We start from the raw sequence: 25,051 nt of genomic DNA, 5'->3' as shown, positions 1-25,051 counted from the left end.
GAGACAGGAAACCCGTGTCTAGGAGGGTGGCCACTTAACGCTGCCTCAACAAAGAGGAAATTTGTCACACACAGACACACACAAAAAAGAGGACACAGATTTGCCTGGAGTTTGCATATGCTAATGTGGGTGCAAATTTGTTTGTTTGTGTCATTATACCTTACCTTTTAATCAAAAATCAACACTAAGGTGGTTCCGGCCCTTAAGTTTGCAGTCTATTAAATCTAGGCTGTGAATCTAAATCAAATAATGTAGAGATAAGTACCACAATTTAAATACAGATGCAGGGCATCTCACCACAGCAGGGAAGCCCGTGATGAGCCAATTCGGTTTACTCACTGGTTGCTGACTGTTGATGGGTAACTTCAAGGCCCCTCCTGCTCTCCCTTCTTCAGGCTATTTAACTTTGAAACGGACTTGGACTTGGACCACATTTACACCAAAGGCCTTGCCATGTGAAGAGTGGGCAACATGGCCACCTAGGCTGTTGTTCTTCATTCTGCCAGTGTAGGGGATCATGACACAGTGTTCCTTCATGAGGAAGCCAGTGGTGGTTGGTGCCCATTGGGGCGGAATGCCTGGAGGCCAACAATAGGGGGAGCCAGAGCCAATGTGCAGCAGAGCCAGAGAACTCTAGTTTTGTCCCCTTACTCTTCCCTGCAGAGTTCTGCAAGGACAACATGGAGATTGAGGAGAAGGAAGCAGAGAAGCAGAAGTAAGCTGACCCAGGGGACTGGGTGAGGGCAGACTGAGGCTGGTGCGGCTGCCACCACTACTTCTCCTCCTCCTCCTCCTCCTCCTCCTCCTTCTCCTTCTATGGAAAAGAGCATCAATCAAATGAAGACATCTTTGAACTGAAACACATCATGACACCTGCTCCTTCAAGGGCTGGGTGAAGTGTTAGAAACTCATAGAAGCTATTCTCCAAAGGGCACCTTAAACCTGCCACAACAGAATGTCTGGGCCCTGTCCCCCCCCCCCCTGATATTTATTATTAATTTCATTTCTATGCCGCTTTATATTTTAAAGAAATTCAAAGCGGTTTACAACACATTAAAACATCGAATTAAACAATCCAGAATAAAACAAGTTCAAGCTGTGAGGAAAATATTTCAGATCCTTCTCTAAGTGGCATTTTGCTTTCTCCATATTTATTTACCTACTTAATTTATATAGCTGCCCCATAGCAGAACTACTGTACGAAGCCAGTGTGGTGTAGTGGTTGGAGTGTCCGACTTGGACCTGAGAGACCAGGGTTCAAATCCCCACGCAGTCATGAAGCTCACTGAGTAACTTTGGGCCAGCCACAGCCTCCTAATCTACCTCACGGTGTTGTTGTACTTTCTGGGAGAAAAAGGTGGGATAAAAATGCAATAAGTAAAGCTCTTCTGCTTAAGAAAGCTGGAGGGCCCAGCCATTTGCCAACCTGCCACCCACAGAACAGAGCTCCACGTTGTCGCAGTTGGACCCTGCCAGGTGCAAAACCACACCTGGCACCTGAGGAATTTATCCAACCATTCACAGCAATCCCCACCCCATAGCCAGTTCTGAATAATGAGGACCCACTGAAACGCTGTTCGCATAATTATGTGGGTCTCTACTTGGGGGACAGGTCACATACTGTCTCCTTCCCATTAGCATTGAACTTGTGAGCCAGCTGCTGTGTGGCAACTTCCTCAATTTCTTGAAGCCCTGAAATCTGTGGCTGAGCTCATTGTGGTTGCCAGCTGAGTTCTGCAAGCTTCTGGGTCACATGATGCATCACTCACCCAAGCGGAGAAACCCCCTGTGGGTGTGCAAAAAATATATGTATGCACATATTAAAAGTGACCCCAGTTTTGTTAACATGGACCAAATTTGAGTTGCCTGAAGGATCCATCCCAATAGGGCAAGGTGACAGATTAGAACAGCCTGGTGCCCTCTGGCCATGCTGGTCCAAAACATACAAAGAGCACCAGGTTGGGAAGGTGGGATTAGAGTATGGTCAAAGCATGATGGGCAGCCCCACGGTCCAATAAGGTCGTAATTTTTGATTCAAGCAATTTTCATCTTCATTTGAACTAAAAAGGAAGAAGAAGCCATAATTCATAGGGCATTTCTTTCAGCATGCCCTTTTGTGTTAAAAATATTAAGACAATACATCACACAAGTGTCTGTAACAGGGGCTCAGTTGCATAAGAGCAGCATTGAGCTCCCATCATTTGTTTGTTTGTTTGTTTGTGAAAGGTACAATGGAACAACATCTCTCCTTGACACGGTTTCCATTTTCTTGTTCTAATTTAGCCTGTTTCAAAACAATCCCAAGCATGTGTCAACCAAGTTCTAAATGCAGATTTTTTAAAAATATAAAAATAGCATTTTTCAAAGCCCTTTTATGTTCTTTGAAACCTGCCTGTGGGAGATCGTAGCTGTTCCCATTTTACAGACTGAGGGTGGAAAGAGTGGAATGACTTGCTCGAAGCCCAAGAAAGAGTATTTAGCAGAGGTGACCTCCTAGGGCAGTGATGGCCAAACTTGGCCCTCCAGCTGTTTTGGGACTACAATTCCCACCATCCCTGACCACTGGTCCTGTTAGCTAGGGATGATGGGAGTTGCAGTCCCAAAACAGCTGGAGGGCCAAGTTTGGCCATCACTACCCTAGGCCTTCTAGATCCTGTAGCTCCAGGTATACTTTTGTGCATTTTTCAATACATCCTGTGGGATTTGTTGGAATGAGGTCTCTTCTCTGTGCTGCTCCTGGAAGCTGATTCTCTTGCTGTCTCCTCTGTTCTGCGGAGCATGGGTTGGTCCATGCTGAGCTTACATTTCATCTGAGTTGCCCATTCTTCTGTTTGCTTAGATCAAGGGTTGCCAGCCTTTTTGGACCACACACAGAGACATCCTGATGCTGTTTCTGTCGATAACAGCAACAGGTACCATTCCTGCATACCGGGAAATATATACAAGGTGGACACACCACTCTCACTCTCATTTCATTTTGAAGGTACCTGCACATTTTGCTTCATAACTTTCTTTTCATGTGGACTAGAGACTTACTCCCCGCCCCCAAAAAAGAATGCTCAGAGTTTGGGTCACCTGCCAAGGAGCACCAGTGAAAACTTTCTTGGCTTTTAATGCTGGCTGGGACCAATGGAAGATTGGGAGCCAACAACACCTGCAGTACCAGAGGCTTCCCATCCCTGCTTTTAAACTTGGAGGAGCAGGAAATTAATTCGTTTTATTTGTATGCTGCTTTTCCAGAAATAAATATGCTCAAAGCGGCTTACGGCAAAGGAAACGGGAATGCATTTCGAAACCCAAGTGGTGCAAAAACAGTTTCGCAATAACAGCAAATTAATGCAATAACAAATATAATAGCATACCAAAAAACAACATTTCAGAATTATAAATATAGCAAGATAACATAAACAGCACCTAGCATCCAATAGCAAACACAACAGGGGAGTTTTACAGTTTCACCTTGGTCCTAGAAAAACCCCTCCCTTGATGTTGCTCACAGTTCCCTCTCCTGCAGCAGCAGCTTCTTACAAGGCTTCCAAGGGTTCATAGAATTGTAGAGTTGGAAGGGACCCGAGAGTCATCTAGCCCAACCCCCTACAGTGCAGGAACCTTTGAGTCTCATGCTCTACCGACTGAGCTATGGCGGTAAGGGGGTGGGGGAGGGAATAACCAGATTGGTCCAAGCCCCTTCAAAGACCCAGACAGGTCCCTGCCTTCCCATTTTGTGGCATTGGACCTCTGCAGCTGTGAATGGAGTCCAAAGTTCTGCGTGCTTTCAGATCAGTTGTATTCTGCTTTTACTCATTTCCCCCATCTCTGGGATTTTAAAAATAGGAAGCCTAATGCCTCACTTGCTTCCACTACATCAGGGATGGGGAGTGTGTCGTCCCCCCCCCCCATGTTGTTTTGCTTCAACTCCCATCACCCCTGAGTCAGAGCCTTACAAACATCTGGAGGTTTGCAGTTTCTCCATCCCTAAGCTGACTTCTTTTGCAGAACTGGGGACTTCGGTGATTGCTTTTGAACTACAATAGCCATTACAACAGGGAAAGCAATTGGTTACTTCCCTTTTTAAAAATAAAAAAAACTCACACCGAAACACATGCACAAATACACTCAAAACAGCTATTGCCTTTGCAGCTGTCTGTTGATAGGGCTACAGCGACAACAACGAAAAGGAACACTTGTTGGGTGCCCTTGGGGAGTGTGTGTGCGCATGGGCCTTGGGCCTCAGCGGAAGAGAAGGGGCAGGACGACTTGGCGCTCTCTGCTGCATGTAAGCAGGTTGGTGCTTTGCACAATCTCCGGTGTTGTCAACTACCCAGCTGTGCAACGCACCCAGCACAACTCGTTGAGTTCTCAGTGGGTCAGTTGAGGCGATGATGGGCGATCCCCACCTTGTGGTTTTGTGGTCTGCCTTGAAACCATGAGACAGTGAGAGCGAGGAAAGCTTTTGCTGTTGGTTTTTTGCCTTCTTAAATACTGTTCCCGATAAAAGGCACCTCGCCACTGTGAATTTGCCTGGAAAGGGGATGAAAGCCCCTGGCTTGACTCAAGTGGGGTTATGGAGCTCTCTGAACGGGGCAGTAGAATTCCTGGGTTCTCTTCCCTGTGTTAGTTGTGCGGAGCCCACCCAGCTCTTCCATCAGTCTGGGGAAAGTGCCGTTCCAGGTCCCTGGGTCTGTAGGCAGGCAAGGAAAATGGCTGGCACTGGGAACTGGGACTGAAGGTCAGCGTCTGCGACTCTTTGCACAAGGGGCGAGCTAAGAATAGCGGAGTCCTGACGTCATGGTCTCTTTAGCGGAGGCCTTTCCCAGCCCTTGGCTGGGTACCTGCCTGGCACTTCCAGGCCTGATGGCAACAGGGAGTTGGGAAAGGATGCCGTGTGACTGTGGTGGTGTAGGAAGTGTTAATTGTTAATAGCTCTGGTCAATCCGCTCCTTGGACAATCCAAGACAGGGAGAGTGTTAATGCTTTGTTTGGCTGTCTTAAGTGAAAGTGGTTTTGTGCCATTGTTTCAGCATGTGCCACTTTCCAGGAAAAAAGCCCGCACTGACTTTTAGCCGCCTCTGCCCATGGCCAAGCTGATTTTAAGTATGCCCTTGCCCCTTAATTTGACTTTCAAGCACACCACTGCAAACTAGTGGAGATGTGCTGAAAACCAGACCCGGCCTGGATTCACCCTGCCAACAGCGCTGTCTCCAGCTTGGGGTGGGGTGTTTGGACAACATGGTCTAAAAAGCCCCTACATCTAATAGTGGAGTGGAAGAAATTGCAAGCCAAGAGAGCATCACAAGAGACCTTGGTGGATGCATTTTAGCCTTCTGCAAGACTGGCAATAGTGTGAGCCTGGTCATGTTGCATTGTGCCCTGAGCACTCTGGTGCCATTGCAAAACTTCCGTGGCTAGCATATTTATTTAATAGATTTATATCCCACCTCTCCACACAGTGACTGAGGTGGCCATTACCAGTGGCACAGGCCTTGGCTTAGTTGGAGGGAGTTGCTTTGGGTTGCCCTGGGCAAGATAAAGCAGCTAACAAATTTAATTACCACATTTTTCCATGTATAAGACTAGGTTTAAAATAGGGGGTGTCTTATACATAGGGACGTCTTATACATGGAAAAATATGGTAATTAATAATGCTTCTGTTCAGGCCAGTCCCCTTGCCAAGTGAGAACCAAGGTGGTGGCGTTGCTTCCTGGCAGGTGGACCATTTAACAAAGTTTCCTGGCAGTTGACTAGATTTTCTGACCTCTGGTGCTGCTGGCGATTGCTGGCTAGGCTTAAGATGGGCTAATGATCTTATTGAGGCCGCTGTTCGTTGAAAATGAGCAAAAGAGTAGGGTTGTGTTTAAGAGGGCCAGATCCCACAGTTCTTAAAAGCCGTTTGTTTCCTGACTTAGACAGGTTTCTTTGTTGTTTGAGTAGGACAGCTTTCCCCAACCTGGTGCCCTCCAGACCACAACTCCTGCCAGCCCCCTGCCAGCATGGTCAATGTCAAGGGGTGGGTGGGAAGGCAAGGGATGTAGGGGGGGCACCAGGCTACAAGAGTCTGGAGTAGGGTATTCTCCACCGCTCTTCTCAAGTGTGGGCTGCCCAGTTCTAGGGGGAAAGATGACTTCTAGAACAGTTTAGGGGGTTCCCAGCTATGGTCTGTGAATTTCATTTGGGTAGTCCCCATGTGAAAAACACAGAATTTTGAATCCTATCAGATTCAAATGGTAATTCAGCAACATACAGTTCAGCCTGCAACTTCCACGCATTTTACTTGTGCATAGGCGCTTGGTAATTTTTTTTATTTTTTATTTTAAAAAGGTGAAAAGGGGGTGAACGTCTAGGAAAAAAAGACATCAGCAATCTCACCTGCCATTGCACCCAATGTGTTTTGACAATACACGACTTTGGCTTCAGGTGAAATCCCTGCAACTTAATCCCCGCCCCACCTCCAAGTTCCAAGCTTTCTGTATAAGAAGCAATAAAAAGGCAATTGGAACTCATGCTGTGCCTAGCACAGTGCATTGCAATTGCTACAACAGGTGGTGGTGGTGGGGAATGTAACATAGTCCTCCAAGAGACTCAGGAATGTTCATGTGGACAGTGGAGGGGAATGTTTGGGAACCCCCATCTGAAAATACAGAGCAAAGGGGAACTCTGGGAAATCCCTGTATCAGCATCACGGGATGTCAACACAAGGGTATTCTCCCGTGCCTAGACAAGTGGAGGAGTGAGATATTTGTCCTTGAGAAACTCCGGCTTAAATACATAGCGTTGTTTGTATTGCTTTGTGTAAAGCAAACAACAGAAACGGAAGAGGAGTAAAACCCTTGCTCTGCTCCCCAAAATTGATAATTCATTGGTCTGTGAACTGCCTAATAAGTTCTGATTAAATTTTTAACCATCACTGAGTACTCAGTGATTTCTTGATTAGAAATCTTGTTGTATTGTTATGCACATGCATTCCTTTTATCCCCTGCTTGTATTTTAAATTTCGTTTTCAAATATATTCCATGTTAAAGGAAAGGAAAAAGCTCGTGAGTGGAGCAAATCATGTTGGTGTCTCTTGATCTAGGAAAGTAGCCAGATCAGCTTGCGAATTCTATCTGCTTTTCTCCTCCCCTGCCTTTTTTTAAAAAAGAAAAAGAAAAGACAATGAGAAGGGAAAATATGCATGAGAGAGTTTGTGTGCAGGTTTGCTGCTGTTTGCGAATGACTCTCTTCCCCTCCACTCCACCTCCAGTTTATTGGATTCTCAGGAAAGTGGCACCCCTGCCTGTTCCCTGGCATAGGAATTTCGCCTGGAGACTAATACACAAGTGTAATTTACTTCCCAGCTCCCACCCTGTCTTTTCCCCCTGGGACTTTCACAGCTAGGGCTGTGGCTGACACCTGTATGACTGTGTATGCAGCTCTATTGATCTCTCTCTAGGAATCGGCTGGAGAGGGAACTCAGGCAGGGTGGTGGCTTGACCTGATGGGGAAGCAGTTCTGTGTGAGGTGGAGTTGATGGGAGAGAGAGAGAGAGATGGAAGAACTCTGTCCTACCCTAACGGCTTGTCAAAACATTAACTTCTGCAAGGACCAGGCCTCTTAAATTTGCACCTCTAAAAACTGCAGTCTTGTATCAATATACAGTCGCACCTTGGAAGTCGAACAGCCTAGTTCTCGAACGTTTTGGCTCCCAAACGATCAAAACCCAGAAGTGACTGTTCTGGTTTTCTAATGTTCTTTGGGAAGCCAAATGTCCGACGCGGCTTCTGTTTGGCTGCAGGAGCTTCCTGCACTTTGGTTTTCAAACGTTTTGGAAGTAGAACAGACTTCCGGAACAGATTCAATTCAACTTCCAAGGTACGACTGTGTAGGCCAGGCATAGGCAAACTTGGCCCTCCAGATGTTTTGGGACTACAGTTCCCATCATCCCTGACCCACTGGACCTGTTAGCTAGGGATGATGAGAGTTGTAGTCCCAAAACATCTGGAGGGCTGCGTTTGCCTATGCCTGGTATAGGCCTCCATTTTAATGAGCAGGAAGGACCTCACTGCAGCGATGTGGTCCTCCAGATGTTACTGGACTTCTCCTTCCATCTGCCCCAGCCTGTGTGACCAGTGGCAATGGATGATGGGAGTTGTAGTCCAACAACATGGGAGCACTAGGTCCTCCCTATCCCTGCTTTCAAACACTGTTGACTGCAGAGATGGGCTTTGCTTTGGGTGCAATGCCTGGCGAAACCTCAGAAGCTTTCCATTGATCAGAGGGTGGAGCTGCAACCTACCTTTCTCCTCTAGAGTAAGTGGAATAGCTTAAGCAAATAGATGAATGGAGGGTGTGTGTGTGTGTGTGTGGGAGAGAGAGAGAGAGAGAGAGAGAGAGAGAGAGAGAGAGAGAGAGAGAGAGAGATTCTGTGAAACACAGCAATAGCATGGAATGTAGCATCTGACACAAACTTCAATTTCCTGAGAATCTTAGATTTCGTTTATTTAAAAAAGAAAGCAAGTTCCTTGCTGTTACGGTTGCAAATATATACTTTTTGACATATAAGATTCCCAGGGTTTGTGTTTTAAGCATCTTGCATAGTATACTTCCCCTCCCCGTGATTAGGAAAAATCAGAGTAAAGTCTTCAGACTAAAGAGATATGTTTACTTAATCATGTATTCGGGTGAAGTGATCTGCTTGTCATAAATCCAGCATTCAAGCTGAGTTTTTTTCTTTTTAGATGACTGAAAGCCGCTTAAACAGCGTGTCTAAAATGCCTGCAGCTTTAGACAAAAGATTTTGTTTACTCAGATATAATTTATTTTCTCTACAAAATTGGAATGTATCAACCTTAAATTTGTATTTGTTCCAATCTGTTTTAATTTCTGTTTTTCTATTTTTTGTGAAATCGAAAATTGAAAGAAAAACGTGTGCAATCGGAGCAAATGTACATGTTCACATATGCCACAGATTTTAGCTTTTCTTGGAACAATTTGGCATTGCGGTCTGTAAAATCTTCACATAACACAGAGGATGCACAGCACTGAGTATGCCCTACCATCAGTGTTTGAAATTAGCCAGGCGCATTTTGCACTGGGCTTTTGACTACTAGTGACCAAGTGAACATGCCTGGGTGCCAGAATGGCGCCTGACAGCTTTGCCGTCTGGAGGTGCATGCCTGGGAACCATAGGATCTGGACTGTTTTCACACACTAGTGCCCCATCCTGTAGAATTCTGCCAGTTATATTTTACCTGCACAATCAGAATGAATTACAGTGGTACCTCAGGTTACAGACGCTTCAGGTTACATACGATTCAGGTTACGGACTCCGCTAACCCAGAAATAGTACCCTGGGTTAAGAACTTTGCTTCAGGATGAGAACAGAAATCGTGCTCCGGCAGTGCAGCGGCAGCAGGAGGCCCCATTAGCTAAAGTGGTGCTTCAGGTTAAGAACAGTTTCATGTTAAGAACAGACCTCCGGAAGGAATTAAGTTTTTAACCTGAGGTACCACAGTACTGGAACTAAAATACTTTTGCTGTGCAGCCTCAGCAGGAGCAGTCACCATTAAGAAAAAGAGGTCAGAATAGGCCAGTTTATATGTGGAGTGTCCATGGATCAAGTGACTTTTCTTCTTTGTTCTCAAAGCTCTTAACCCAGCTCAAGGTTACCATCTGAACCATACCATACAGATGTTTAAACTGAGAATCAATCACAGCTGGTCCATCGTTTGAAAAACAAGGCTTCCGAGCCTTCGTGCCCAAAAATGGCAACTTAAGACATTCCATTTGGGCAACTATAACCTTGGTTTAAGCAGCCATTCGGCACCTAGCTTCTGTATCTAAGTTTCAAATGCAGCCTACCCGCTGTACACAATGTTGAAAAGTTGCCGGTCTCTGCCCAAGGAAGGAGCTAGTCTGCATTTAAGAAACAGTGTTCAAGGAATGTCATCTGGTAAAGTGGTACCCCTGGTTAAGAACATAATTTGTTCCGGAGATCCATTCTTAACCTGAAACTGTTCTTAACCTGAGGTACCACTTTAGCTAATGGGGCCTCCCACTGTCACTGCGCCGCCGGAGCACGATTTCTGTTCTCATCCTGAGGTAAAGTTCTTAACCTGAGGTACTACTTCCAAGTTAGCGGAGTCTGTAACCTGAAGCGTTTGTAACCCGAAGCATTTGTAACCCCGAGGTACCACTGTACTAGGAGCTGGTGGAAATACAGTGGTGCCTCGCAAGACGAAAAGAATCCGTTCTGTGATTCTCTTCGTCTAGCGGTTTTTTCGTCTTGCGAAGCAAGCCCATTGAAGGATTAGCGGATTAGCGGCTTTTAGCGGCTTATCTGCTGATCGGATCAGCTGATAAACGGCTTAGCAGCTTAGAAAAAGGGGGGGAGGGGAAAAAACCAGCAGGAACTCGCAAGACATTGTCGTCTTGCGAAGCAAGCCCATAGGAAATTCGTTTTGCGAAGCACCTCCAAAACGGAAAACTCTTTCATCTAGTGAGTTTTCTGTCTTGCGAGGCATTCGTCTTGCGGGGCACCACTGTACAGTCATAGCCAATGTAACAAAGTGAGGCTGGTGTGTGTGTGTGTGCAAGTAGCTGTTGGAATCTGCATGCGCATGTATTTCACATGGTTATTCCAGGTGGCCTCTTTGCATTTTCAGCTTTTTATTTCTTTTCTAATGTAAGAAAACCGGAGACTCTTTTTCTTACGGTCATTTATGCAGCAAATGTGCCGTAAGACACAAACACGCCTTCCCATATTCTAGCCAATGAAAGCAAAGATACTGGGCAGATTTTCGAGCACTCGGGTACTTTTAACAACTGTATTAAAATGTGTGCTTTATTGAGATAATTAACTTTTAAACACAGGAGACTTATTTGCATTCACATTTTTCTGTTTCACATTAACTTCTGAGGGTCCCCGGCCTTCGGTATACGTTTGCTTTTAGTACTTCCACTAGTTTCTCAGAGTAGGCCCGGGTCTTTAGTAAGCACTGAGGTGATAGCGGTTTAATGATTAGTGAGGAGTGACATCAATGAGAATTGAATCCTGTTTGGCAGAAGCTGGACTCAGTGAGTGAGATCAGGTCACTAATAAGCCCTCACACTCAATCCCGATATTCCTATTTTTTAGTAATAATTTATTATTAGTCACTTTGTCCATATGTCTTAAAGCAGGTCTAAAAACCATATGAAAATGCATTTAAAAGTTATACAAAATGAACACCTAAGGCAAAGAGCTTTTTACACAGCAGGAAAAGCTTGCTGGAGCAAACCCCCCCCCTCCAATTGTTTCCAGAAAGTACAGATACTTGGGTTCCTCTCTTATCTCGATAGGGATGCTGTTCCACAGAACAAGGACAGCCATAGTGAAAACCACCCTACGTCTGATATTTATGGGACTTGAAGGAGAAACTCTCCAGAATTCAATGGTTGACAGGGTATGTAAGGGATAGGGTGATCTTACTGCATGATTGTGAAACATGGACCACTTATGAACACCATCTCCAACTCCTCGAAAGATTCCATCAACGGTGTCTCTGAAAATTTTTACGCATCACTTGGGAAGACAGGCGAACTAATGCCAGTGTACTGGAAGAAGCAAAGATCACCAGTGTTGAAGCAATAATTTTTCAACATCAACTTCGTTAGACTGGTCATGTTGTGCGGATGCCTGATGATCGTCTTCCAAAGCAACTACTCTATTCCGAACTTAAAAATGGAAAGCGTAATGCTGGTGGTCAACAAAAGAGTTTGGAAGACTCTCTCAAGGCAAATCTAAAAAAAATGTAGTATAAACACAGACAACTGGGAAACACTGGCCTGCGAGCGCTGTAGATGGAGAACAGCCTTTACCAAAGGTGTCATGGGTTTTGGAGATGCTTGAACTCAGGATGCAAGGAAGAAACGCGCTAAGAGGAAGGCACACTTGGCAAACCCTCGCCGTGATCAACTCCCTCCCGGAAACCTATGTCCCCACTGTGGAAGGACGTGTGGATCCAGAATTGGCCTCCACAGTCACTTACAGAAACACTGTTAAAGTTGTGTTTATGGAAGACAATCTTACTCGGCTACGAGTGATTCCCAAAGAAGAAAAAGAAGAAGAAGAACAAGGTGATCTCCTGGTCCTGAGCTGTTTGGGGCCATATACACTATTACCCAAACTTTGAACTTGCAGGTTGGCAGCCAGCTTCCCTTTTCTTGTTAGGTATTCACCTCCTCTTGTTGAGAATCTGCCTACTGCTGCGGTTGGTAAATTGGGTGAGAAGGCAGTGATGTTAAAGTTTCTGTTCTCTCTCTGTTGCTCTCCTGGCCTGGCCCAGCCTGCCTTCCTATAGCTGTTCCTCTTTAGGTGGAATGAAACCACCATGTGGGTGACATCAGGAAATGTTGCGTCAAGGCTGACGGCTGATTCTCGTCACCCGATTCTTTCTTTCTTTCTTTTAAAAAGGGAACTTGGGTTTCCCTGGGAAAATTGTGTTACTGGGGTTGGTGTGTGTGTGTGTGTGTGTGAGAGAGAGAGAGAGAGAGAGAGAGAGAGAGAGAGAGAGAAAGATTAAATCAGATATTTGTGAGACAAGTAGTGGGGACATTTCTGAGTATCATGCTTTGCCCTCATGGCTGGCTGGTGAACATGAAAGGTATATGTTACAGTGGTACCTCGGGTTACATACGCTTCAGGTTACATACACTTCAGGTTACAGACTCCGCTAACCCAGAAATAGTACCTCAGGTTAAGAACTTTGCTTCAGGATGAGAACAGAAATCGTGCTTCGGCGGCGCGGCGGCAGCAGGAGGCCCCATTAGCTAAAGTGGTGCTTCAGGTTAAGAACAGTTTCAGGTTAAGAACGGACCTCCGGAACGAATTAAGTACTTAACCCGAGGTACCACTGTACTTTGAAAATGCCATATTTAATTGGGTTAGGGTTTCCTGGAGCTATTTCTTATGTGAGTACACACAAGAAAAAGTACCATGTACCTGTGGAACTCTTCGCTACTAGATGCTGTGATGGTCACTGCCATTTTTATTTTTTAAGGATCAGAAACATACAGGGCTGGAAAATGTCACACAAGACCTTGGGCCACTCACTGTCTCTCAGTTTAAGCTACATTTCAGGGGTATTGAGAGGATGAAATGAAGAGATGGAGAACCTTGTCCACTGTCTTAAGCTTCTCGGAGCAGCGGTTCTCAACCTGTGGGTCCCCAGATGTTGTTGGACTACAACTCCCATCATCCCTGAGCTCTGGCCTTGCTAGCTAGGGGTGATGGGAGTTGTAGTCCAACAAAATCTGGGGACCCACAGGTTGAGAACCGCTGCGAGGGAAAGTGAGATACAAAATGTTGATAATAATATGGTGGTGGTGGTGAAATTGGGGCCTCTCAGAATCTCTTCCTGCTTCTCTGTGCACAGCCACTACCTAGAGGTTTGTTGCTGATTTCTAGGAATTTGAAATATTTTCTCACTGTTAAGAAATGTGTTTTTGTGGGAGAGTGAGAGAGCAACTTTAGCGGCTACTACAACTAACCACGATCGCCAGAAGTTTTTCAGTGACAAAATGTTTGTAATTATTGACTGATGTGGGACTTTGTGAGGATAGTTGTTGCTGGGGCTCTTTGTTGCTTGTGGATTTCTGTGGCACTTCATTAACTGCTGTTGTAGGCGCAAAAGTCTAACCTGGGAGGATTCTTATCAGTCTAATTGTAGCCATTATTTCACTGTGTCCCTGGTAGACGTGTCGTTGCCTTTTCTTCATGCTCTTAATGGCACATTAATTTTTTTACTTTTAGATTTGTACCCTGATTTGGCATAGCTCAGAGTGACTTCCTTCCTTCCTTCCTTCCTTCCTTCCTTCCTTCCTTCCTTCCTTCCTTCCTTTCTTTCCCTATTTAAAAAGACCATTATAAACGAAAGAAGCAGCAAAAATACAAGAGTTAAGCAATTTCTGTTACAAAAAAAAGTTAAACTCAGAGTAGACCCATCAGAAACAGTAGAACTACCGTATGTTAATCATGCCCACTAATTTCAGTAGCTCTGCTCTGAGTGTGAGTGACCCCATCTGTTCATCTAAAACAGGTGTGGGTAATTTTTTGCTCTCTAGATGTTAATGAACTACAGTTCCCATAATCCTTGGCCATTGGCCATGCTTGCTGGGGTTGGTGGAAGTTGCAATTCAGCAACATCTAGAAGACCAAAGTTTCCCCTCACAGGATCTAAAACAAAAGGCCACCCCTCCCATCTTTTTTCTTTTGTTATATCATGGGTAAAAGTAGGACCAGAATGTTGGGAAAGTATGTTAAAGGGGAAGTGTACCTTGATACATAAATTTTGGGTTGGTGTTTACCTTTTAAAGTATTCCCTCTCTAATATCCCCTTCTCCCATAAGTAGTCATCTGTAGCTAAAGGGTTCTACCTCCTTACCACTCTTGGCCTAAAATTATTATAATTGGTCTGATGGCTAAAGGGTGTTAAGAGGCCATTTGTCCTCATTCTGTGACTTCGCACAAGCTTTTCCTCCTCCCCTCCAAAGAAGTCATGGCTTTGCAAGAGGGCCTTTGGACTGATTTCCTGTTATTCTAAAATGATGGTTTCTTGGGACTTCCTTGCATATGGGTTGCTACATTGCTACACGAGTGTCAACCCAGCAAAACAAAAGGGATTTCAGCTCAAGGGTGGTGTAGAACTGAACAGTGGATTCTCATGACCAGAAGCACAATTTCTTGACTAGGTCCTGCTTTGGTGAGGAGTATCTCATGCAAACCATTGACGGATCCTATCATTCTTGATGACTGTTGAAGGAAGTGCCCTTTGGTCCAGGGCATTCTGGAGATAACATTTTGGATATGACTGGCACTTAGACAAGGAACATCTTATTTCCCTAGGAATGATAGATCACTTGGTCTCTTGAGAACATAACAAGATCCTGCTGGATCAGGCCAATGGCTCATCTAACCCAGCATCCTCTTCTCACAGTAGCAGATCAGCAGTGTTTGAAATTAGCCAGGCGCCAGGCGCATTTTGCACTTGGCTCTCAACCACTTGCGACCAAGTGAAGATGCCCGGGTGCCAGGATGGTGACTGACATCTGCACGATTTGGAGCTGCATGCCTGGGGATCATTGGATCTGGACTGCTTTCACACACTTAATACCCCACCCTGTAGATTTCTATCCGTTATATTTCATCAGCAAAATCAGAATGAATTTCAGGGACCAAAATGATTTTTCTGTGCAGCCTGAGCAGGAGCAATGAAGAACGTTATAGTTAATTGTTGTAGCTTGTCTTCACTTACCCCAGCCCACTGCCCTGCTCACAGTTGTGAAGAATATCCCCACATTATGAATGGTCCATGTCACCATTAAGAAAAAGAGGTAGGCACATGGGCCAATATATATATGTGGACTGTCCCTGGATCAAGGGACTTTTCTTCTTTAAGTTCTCAATGTTCTTAACCTCAACTAGCCAGATGTTTAACTGATAATCGTCCTGTGAATATCCAGTGGTACCTCGGGTTAAGAACTTAATTCGTTCTGGAGGTCCATTCTTAACCTGAAACTGTTCTTAACCTGAGGCACCACTTTAGCTAATGGGGCCTCCCGCTGCACGATTTCAGTTCTCATCCTGAGGTAAAAGTTCTTCACCCAAGGTACTACTTCCGGGTTAGCGGAGTCCATAAACTGCACTGTTTGTAACCTGAGCTGTTGTAACCTGAGGAATCACTGTACAGTCATACCTTGGGTTGCGAACGCTGCGGGTTGTGCGTTTTCGGGTTACGGACTGCGCCGAACCTGGAAGTACTGGAATGGGTTACTTCTGAATTTTGGCGCATGCGCAGAAACACTAAATTGTGCTTTGCGCATGCACAGACGTGGCGCTGCAGGTTGCAAATGTGCCTCCCGCATGGATCACGTTCGCAACCCAAGGTACGACAGTAATTATCCTGTGCCCTGAGACTTGTGGCTATGGGGCAGTATAGAAATTACCGTATTTTTTGCACCATAACACTCACTTTTTTTCTCCTAGAAAGTAAGGGAAAATGTCTGTGCGTGTTATGGAGCGAATGCCTACGGATGGCGGGGGGGGGGGATCTGCTGCAGTCGTGAGCAGAGGATCCATGGTTCCCCTTCCTTTCCTCCTCCGTGGTTACAAAGCATGGATCCACATGGATCCTCAGGATTTTTGCATTGGGCTACTCCAAACTCACTGTCAGATCACATGTCTGTGGCCACAGCGTGAACCACAAAAATCATATATCCACTATTTCGTTTCGAATATGTTTTTTCTTTTTTTCCTCCTCTAAAAACTACGTGCGTGTTATGGTCTGGTGCGTGTTATAGAGCAAAAAATACGGTAATTCATCATCATCACAGTCAGTCCATCATTTGAGAAATAAGACTTTAGAGCCGCCTTGCCCGAAAATGGCAACTAGACATTGTTTTGGCGACTGTAACCTTGGTTGAAGGAGCCATTTGGTGCCTAGCTTATATTATTTTGAATGTCTAACACTGTAAACCAGATGCCTATGGGTAGCCAGCATGCAGGACCCGAGCCCTACAACGTTCTCCCCATTTGTGTTTCCCAGCAACTGGGGTTCAGAACATCCTTCCCTCCAACAATGAATGTAGAATCTAGCCGTCAAGGCTAGTAGCCTTCTCCTTCACGAACTTGCCTAATCCTCTTTTAAAGCCTTGTGCTACTCCTGTGGGGTAACGGTTGCGTGCCAGCATGTGAGCATGGCAAGCTGGTTGGACAGATCTTTGCCCCCAAGCATGACAGGAGAAGGAGCATACAAGAGTCCAGACAGGTGCCCTCCTTGCTGTTCCTTCTTACCTAGGGGGATGTAGGTTCACTCTTGTAATACAGCTTGACATGGATATGGAGCTGAGCAGCTCTCTTTCCCCCTGCCCCCCTTTCCCTCCCATCACTTGGCCATTGTGACCTTTAAATGGGAAGGAGTAAAACTCGGCTCCTCACGCACCTGGGGGAGGCCCGAGCCAATGTGGAATGTTGCACGAGTCATACCTGACTTGCACCTTGGTAGCAACCTGAAGGGATGGCAGAGAATCCAAAGGCCATCACGTCTAACCCCTCTTTCTAAGATCACATGTCGGCTCCCATCAACGTTAAGACACACTGCCTGGGTCACGTTTTGTCACAAGCAAAGAGCTCTTGTCTGTGTGCAGGGATGTGCATGTGTGAACAGAGGGAGGAAACACAACAGATTGTATAGTTCCTGGCGGCTTGTGTGCAAGTGAGCTGAGCGACACCTAATCGGATAGGAAGTAACTAGGATAACAGAAATAGCCCCAACCCTTACTTGCCAGACCGAGACGATAAGATAAACAAACGACGCTCAACTGTACTTATTGCTTTAACCTACAAAAAGAACCACCCCACCTTCAAGCCCGGGTGCCGATGGTGTAGGGTGTGTGAACCTTTGGGGAAAGGGATTTCTGTAGAAAAATGAATCGGCATTTGAGGCAACAATAATTGTTGTTTGGAATGCAAAACTGACTGTGGACTCCCAGCCAGCACCGCTATTCTGGGGTTGGTGGGAGTTGTAAACCACTTTGGTACATTTTTGTGATGCCATGGTGTGTGTGTGTGTGTGTGTGAACATCTGGGAGCCACCAGTTTGGGTGGGATTATTTATTGCTAGATACATGATTCTGCTTTCTTAAGTTTCCTGCAGAAAGTTGTGGAAATCTTAAAAGGATTTTATTTGTGTTCTCTTTTTAAAAAATGCTGTGTGTCTTGACTCTTAATATTGTTTTAAAATATCTGACTGCTTTCAAAAGAGGGGGAGTCAAAAGATGGCATTCATAGCTCCACATAGGCAGACGTTTAAGCAGCGCTCTGTATTGGGGATTTCCCTCTTGAAGGCTGGTACTATTTACATTTTTCCTGTTTCTGGAAGCTGAAGGTATTTCCAGTGAGTGTTAGCGAGCGCAGAGGGACAACAGTTTGCTGTAATTAATCATAGCTAATTTCCAAATGCATTCTGGAAAGGGGGAGGGGTACCCTCCCTTCACCCCTGCCATAATTAAGGCCAGTTTGCACCATATGTCACCAATAAGGAGACTTCCTCAGGTTAGCTGTTCTCTGTCCTTTGCACAGGGATGTCTTGTCTGCTCAGTTCTGCTGTGATCAGAGAGAGAGAGAGAGAGAGAGAGTGTTGGTCTTTCCACAGTACCAGTGAAGCAATATTGGGGCTGGTGTTGGGGATGGGACTGGGAAGGGGTGTGTTTAATCCTTCCTGAAAACCTTCTCCCACGCCCCCAATTCTTTACTGGGTGCCTTCTCTAGGCATAACTTCAGAGCAAACGTTTCCAACATGCCCTTGCCTCCTAACCTCATCTACTTGGTTGCAAGCAGTGCTTTGTTAATCTCTCAATCTGGGGTAGTGGTGGGGAGAGAGAGATTTGCTCTGAGATAAAGTCTTTAAACCTAATGATAGTTAGGGCTGAAGGGTGGGGGTGGGGGGTTTCTTCACCCAGCTGTTTCTTCTTCTTCTTCTTCTTCTTCTTCTTCTTCTTCTTCTTCTTCTTCTTCTTCTTCTTCTCTCCTTAAATGTTTTCGTCCTGCCACTGGCAACAAGCGATGTCTCTATGTCTTCAGGCTTTGCTTTCCTCTGGCCGATCCAAATAGCACAACAAGAGGAGGTGTTGAACAAGCAAGGTTAGCCTTTGAAGGAATCAGGCAGGGGGTTGTGGGCAAGGATGTGCCAAGCTGGAACTGAGCACTGCAGCACAGTAGATGCCTTACATTGCGGGTGCATGAGTTACAATATTCAATCTGCTGCCATTCCTGGAAAATACTCATTTTGTGTGTGGAGAAAACTGATCCTTTTCACAGAACACAACAGCTGGAGAGAGCCTTTGGTTATGGCAAAAGCATGTTTCCAGCCTTTAAGGGTGCCCAAGGATACATGAAAAGCAGCGTTTGAAATTTGCCAGGCTCATTGTGCCTAGGTGCCACAATGGCCCCTGAAGTCTCGGCTATCTGGAGGTACATGCCTGGGGAGCCTGTCTTCATAGACCAACAACACATCCTGTAGAATTATATCCCATTATATTTTATCTGCACCATTGGAATGAATTTCAGGAACCAAAAGGTTGTATTGAAAAATACGACTTTCAAGCCACCTCACCCCCAAATGATAACTAGGCATTCTGTTTTGGTGACAGTAACCCTGATTCAAGGATCCATTTGGTGCCTAGCTTATATATCTGAGTTTCTAACACTGCTTGAAAGTGTAGGGGGAGAATACCCAAGAATGCTAGGAAGTTTGATGGGGAGAGTGGGGTTTCCCAGTGGTCAGGGGGCGGAGTTTGCATGTTGCATGGTTTTGTGCAGGTCTCCGTGGTTAGTGGAAGCAAGAATTCATTATGCAAAATAGGGGAACACATGCTAATTTCTCCATCAGTTGAGAATTTTGTACATCGGCTGCAAAATTCAGCTTCTGTGGAGCAGACTTTAGGCTGCCTTGGCACATAGCATGCCCAGCAGTAGCAGAGGAGGAACAAAGAGTTGTCCTTGGGCAACTTTCCCACGCAAGTTCCACATGTTAAAACAGCGATGGGGAACCACCAGGTGTTGTTGGACCTTGGCTCCCATCACCCCTGTTCACTGGCCAAGCCCCCTTCCCCCACACCACCATGATAATCAAAATGGTCATGCCCAGAAACTTCCCATTTTGATTATCTCTCTGCAACCCCACCTGCAACTTTCCTATAGCCTCATTCTGCTTTGGGTTGCTGACACACACGAAACATTCCATTTTTATGCAGGGTTGGAATGGGGCTGCAAAGCATCCAATAGCTCCGGATTAAGGATGGTGTGGGTGGTTCCCCCGCATAGGGTGCCAAGTAGAGGGAACGCAAAACTGAGAAGATCATTTGGTGGTGCCAAATTTTGGCCTTGCTTAGACTGCCCCGTCCTCCCCCTTTTTATAGTGGAAGGATGAGGAACAGGAGGGACATGGGGTTGGCAGTCAATGACTTGTGCAAAACTTTCCTGTGAGTCGGAACTCTGCTGAATATTACTAGTATCAGGAAGAAGAGGTGCAGTGAGCCTGGGAAAATTGGGCTCCCCCTTGCTCCCTCTGGTTTCCCTCTGCCCCCTCTGGTTTCTCCTGACCCCCTCCTCAAGTTACCGGTGTACATTTTCCAGTGAATCTGTGGCAGAGAATAGACATTAGAAGTATTTATGAATTGCCTTTGTTCCTGAAGACTACATACTACAAACACACATTTTTACATATGTATATACAGATGCAAAGAAGAAAAGCACCAATTAAACCACAACAAAGCAATAGATCGATAAAAACACCATTTAAACCGTGACAGTGCAATAGGTCGATGAAAACACCAACGAAACCATAGCTATAGAGGGGAAAAAAGTTAGTAACACAAAGCCCGGAAGGAGCTGGCTGAAGGAATTAGTGCTTTCTCTCTAGCGCGCATTTCACGCAACTCCACTCTGTCTGAGAGTTGGGCAGGAGAGAGCATTTCGAAGGCGCGGTGTCTTTGCTTATCATCGGAGGATGGCATTTGTCTGCCGCCCTCTCCGCGCTGGCGGGCGGGCGGGCGCAGTTGCGCGCGGCGGCGCGAGTGGCTTGGCGGGTGCGGGGCCGGGCGGTGCTGCCTTGCGCGCCGAGCCTTCCAGCCCGGGGAAAGGGCACGGATTCGGAGCGGCGCGCCGGCCGCCGCCTTCCCAGGTGGCCCCGAGCGCTGGTATTTACGGACCTATCTCCCGCTGCCCGCCGCCGCCGCTCGACGTCTCTATTTATAACCGGGAAGCTGCTGCTGTTGCCATGTCGCTGGTCGGCTCCCAGGCAGATTGCGCCGCCGCGGAGCGCTCCTCTCTCCTCGAGCCTTCTGGCATCTTCCTCCCCAGCCCGTTACTACGGAGGGGGGATGGCTTTCTTCCCGCTCCCTCCCACGCCGAGCGAGCCAGAAAAATGTATATGATATTCCTACCCTTTTGCTTTCTCTCCGCCGCCCCCGCCCCCACAACCGACGAAGAACTGGCGGGGGAAGTGTCAGCGGCTCTGATTTAAAGAGGTGGCCGGGCGCCAGGACGCTTGGGTTCTCTTTCCCAGCTATAAGAAGGGGAATTGGGTTTTTAAGTGGGGCGGGGGGCAGTGAGCAGGGGAAGGGACTTGGCAGCCCGGACCCTCTGAATAGCTCGGGGTGTTTTTTTGAGCGGATGTTGGAGCAAAAACCATACATTTCAGGGTGTTTTCCTTCTCTCCAACGCCAAGTCTTTATCACACACATTTACCTTCATAAAAAGGTAAAGTGAAGGACCCCTGACAGTTAAGTCCAGTCGCAAATGACTCTGGGGTTGCATAGGAAACTCCTATTACCCAATGCAACTCTCCCCACTTCTAGTTTCTAAATGCAGTGTCTTAAAAAAAATAATCTACTAATATGTTGAAATGTCTCTCACACCCATTGTCCTTGAATGGTTTAAAAAACAACAACAAACAAACAAAAACCCTTAAGATTTCATTGTTTGATAGGTTTGGGGGCCAGCAGCAAACTTTCAGTGACTCATTGGGTCTCACATGAAGACATGCTATAGGAACCTTCCTCCCCCCCCCCCCAATTTTATAGATGGAGGGATGGAATCTGTTTAGAACTGTGACTAGCCTACTAAACTTTGCATCTAAGGTTATCTGAATTTGTGACTCCGCAGTCAAAAGTCCAAGGCTTAATCCCCCTCCGAAGTACACGGACAGTAGGGTTGCCGTATTTCATAAAGTGAAAATCCAGACACAAAAGTTGTTGAGTTGTTTTTTTAAAAAAAAAATCTAAAAAGAAAGAAGAAACTGCTATTTTCAAGGAAAATCTAGACTTCTCACATGGGTTGCCGTATGCCCGGATTCTCCTGGACATTTCAGCTATTTCCACCTGGACACTGCTTCCAGCTGCTGTATTCTAACTACGTCCGGGAAATTCTGGACGTATGGGAACCCTAAATATGCACTTTTCTATAGTAAACTGTGAAACATCCCTCTAAGAAACTGCAGGAGGCTGGTCTAGGATTTGGGGGTGGAGGGTCATCAGAGACCTAGTTTGAGTGAAGCAATTAACCCTTCCATCTGTTCCCTTCCTTGTAACTTTTGTGTCTTGAGTGGAAACTGCTTTTTGGGGGGGGGCATTCCTTTCTCTGTAGCAACAAGGAGTAGAAGCATGCACATTTTAAAGTAGTAAATAAAGCTAAGCTTGTTCTCAGTAGCCCTGTGGTCTTTTGGCTTGCATGTTATAATTCTTAAATGATCTCATAGAACTGAGTTGCTCTTAGAAAATTTGCCAATTTGGGGTTAGTGTGTGTGTCTGTGTCCGAGTCTCCAATCTTGTATATGCAGAGTTGAATTGATCCTGCTGCATCTTTCTATTCCCCCAGCTACAGCCCTTGGCGTCAGAGTGTTTTCTCTGGGTGTGATCTTGAAGTAAATGAGAACTGAGTGAATAAAGTGTCCACATTAACAAGATGTAGGCAGCACGGCTATCCCCAGAGAGGGAAGGAGTAATTACCTGTCCGTTCCTCCGCTGTGTCCCCCCCCCCCTGTTCTCCTCTTTCCCCCGCCCCCCCAACCGGCCACTGCGCACCCACACGGGCAGCAAACTGTAATCACTTTTATGGTGACAAATGTGGTTATTAAAGAAAATGGGTTAATCCGCCTCCCACCGTTGGAGGTGGCTTAGTGGGGATGGAGAAGGGGGGGGTGCTTCCTCCCAATATCAAAGGGGGCAAGCAGAGTGGATGGGGCAGGGGGATCAGTGAGTGGACAGCTTCATTAACCCCCTTGGTATGGCAGGCCAAGCAAAAGGGAGGAGGGGATTGGGTTAGTGCTTTAAAGAAGTTCACCTCTACGGTTTTCCCGCACGGTCCCTTTCTCTCCCCGTGCGATTGCACGCCTGTGTGGCCTAAGTTCTTGCCTGTCTCCTTTGCACATTCTTCAAGAGAAAGAAAAAAATCTTGGCGAAAGGAAGCTCTTCAGAAGGGGGTATTTGGGTGGAGGGCAACCCCCCCTCTCCTCCCAACACTTTAACAAAGCCAGCCAGCTGGTTGGGCGATTGCACACAGGCTGTGTGTTTTGGAGGAAGGATGTATGAGTCGGCAAGGGACCTGATAGCCAGGCTTGGACGGAGGTTTCTGTGGTTTGAGGCCTAGGCCCTGCCCCGCTGCTGGATTAGGGGTGGAGGCCAGCCCTGCCTGTTGCTCAATTCAGCTTGGCCTCTTGTTGCAAAGTGCGTCTTTTCCTTCCATAGTTGTGCTGCACACATCTGGAATTTCTAGCCCAGTGAAGACCAGCTCAGAGGCTTGTGGCCAGTGCCTGGTGATTTACCTTAAGGGGGAGGGCGCTGAAGAGGATTTCCAGTGTTCAGTGGGGGTGGGGTGTAGCTCTTTCGTCTCCTCCCGCCCTTCTCCTGACTATGAGAAGCAGGATAAATTATGCAAAATGTGAAAACATATGCAACATTGCTTTGCATAATTTATGGCTATGGCCAGATTTGGCTTTTCTTGGCTGTAGTGTCAGTACTTCATCTGGACGCTATCTGGGTCAGCTGCTTTGCTATTTAAAATGTGTTTTGTCCAGGGTTGTAAATAGCCACTCGCTGGGGTCCCTGTTGGTGTGTAAGAACCATCCCAATTGTGTCAATTTTAAAATGTTGCTGCTTTTTAAAGTCACAGAGGACTTAAATAGGTGTGCGTGTGTTCAGGTGTTATAGTATATTTGTGCAGAATTATTTGCAAGTGTACATCAAGAGTGTAGCTTTAAAAAAGCTGGGTCACCCGTTTTATTTACCCTGTCTGCACACATCTATCTTGTGTGCTACTTACGGTATATGGAAAGAATGCCTAAGGAGGAACCCTTGATATGAGATGGGACCAGCTTTTGTTATGGACTATTTGCAAGAGGGTCAGTTTTTGTGGCCATAGAGAGTTCTGGTACCCAGACTGCAGTTCCTAAAAAATTAAACTGCCCCTGAAAATCCAAAAGTTGTCCACCCTTGCTTTTTATTTCTTGAACAACATCAGCCTTTGTCAACCTGGTGCCCTCCAGATGCAGTTGGACCTCCAGTGTTGTATGTAGCCCAGTGACATTCAGAGGGCATCAGGTTAGCAAAGTGCTATATATTGAACGTGTTAATCTCTCTCCTTCCCCCCACCCCAATCCCTGTGCATTTCTGACTGGGTTCCCTGCTCCACGATGTCTGGGGAGGCTCGAAAAATATATACAAGCATTCTTGGGCATGTCTACACAACAGATATAAACTGGTTTAGCTTCCATGGCATCATTCTGAGAAGGGAACGGCTGCTCTGTTAAAAGGGAGAGGGGATGGCCCGAGATCTCTTTAACTCCTGGCACACTTCCAACATTACAGTCTCCAGGGCTCCCTCGGGAAAGCCAAGCCAGTTTGAAACTGGTTCAGGCTTGGAGTGCAGAAGTGCACGCCGAGTCTCTTAACACAGGGCTTGTCCCTTGCGGAAGCTGCACAATATGCCATAAACCTTGCTTTTTATGGGGTTCTTTTTTTGGGGGGGAGGGTGTCAGGCAGCAGTAGGAGAGAGCAAGAAAGCACAGCAGAACGCACCCCAGTGAAAGCTGCTTTCTCCTCACCAGCCGAAATTCCCTTATACGGTGGTACCTCGGGTTACAGACACTTCAGGTTACAGACTCCACTAACCCAGAAATAGTACCTCGGTTTAAGAACTTTGCTTCAGGATGAGAACAGAAATCGCTCAGCAGCAGCACGGCAGCAGCAGCAGCGGGAGGCCCCATTAGCTAAAGTGGTGCTTCAGGTTAAGAACAGTTTCAGGTTAAGAACGGACCTCCAGAACGAATTAAGTACTGCTCGGTTGTTGTTTTTTAGATACAGCAGTACCTCGAGTTACAAACGCCTCAGGTTACAAATGCCTCAGGTTACAAACTCCGCTAACCTGGAAGAGTTACCTCGAGTTGAGAACTTTGCCCCAGGATGAGAACGGAAATCGTGTGCTGGCGGCGCAGCAGCAGCAAGAAGCCCCATTAGTGAAAGCACGCCTCTAGTTAAGAAC

The 25,051-nt window shown here is 46.3% G+C and overlaps 1 protein-coding gene across 2 annotated transcripts in view; it reads left to right on the top strand.

Annotated features, from left to right (window-relative positions):
* Window positions 1–25,051, top strand: part of RARA (retinoic acid receptor alpha) — a 191,530-nt gene that overhangs the window by 38,131 nt on the left and 128,348 nt on the right. The window lies entirely within an intron of this gene.

Source organism: Podarcis bocagei, assembly GCF_964188305.1.
Source record: "Podarcis bocagei genome assembly, chromosome: 13".
In the NCBI taxonomy this organism is placed as follows: Eukaryota; Metazoa; Chordata; class Lepidosauria; order Squamata; family Lacertidae; genus Podarcis; species Podarcis bocagei.
Note: the sequence above shows the minus strand (reverse complement) of the source record. Positions and strands in the feature narration are given on the sequence as shown.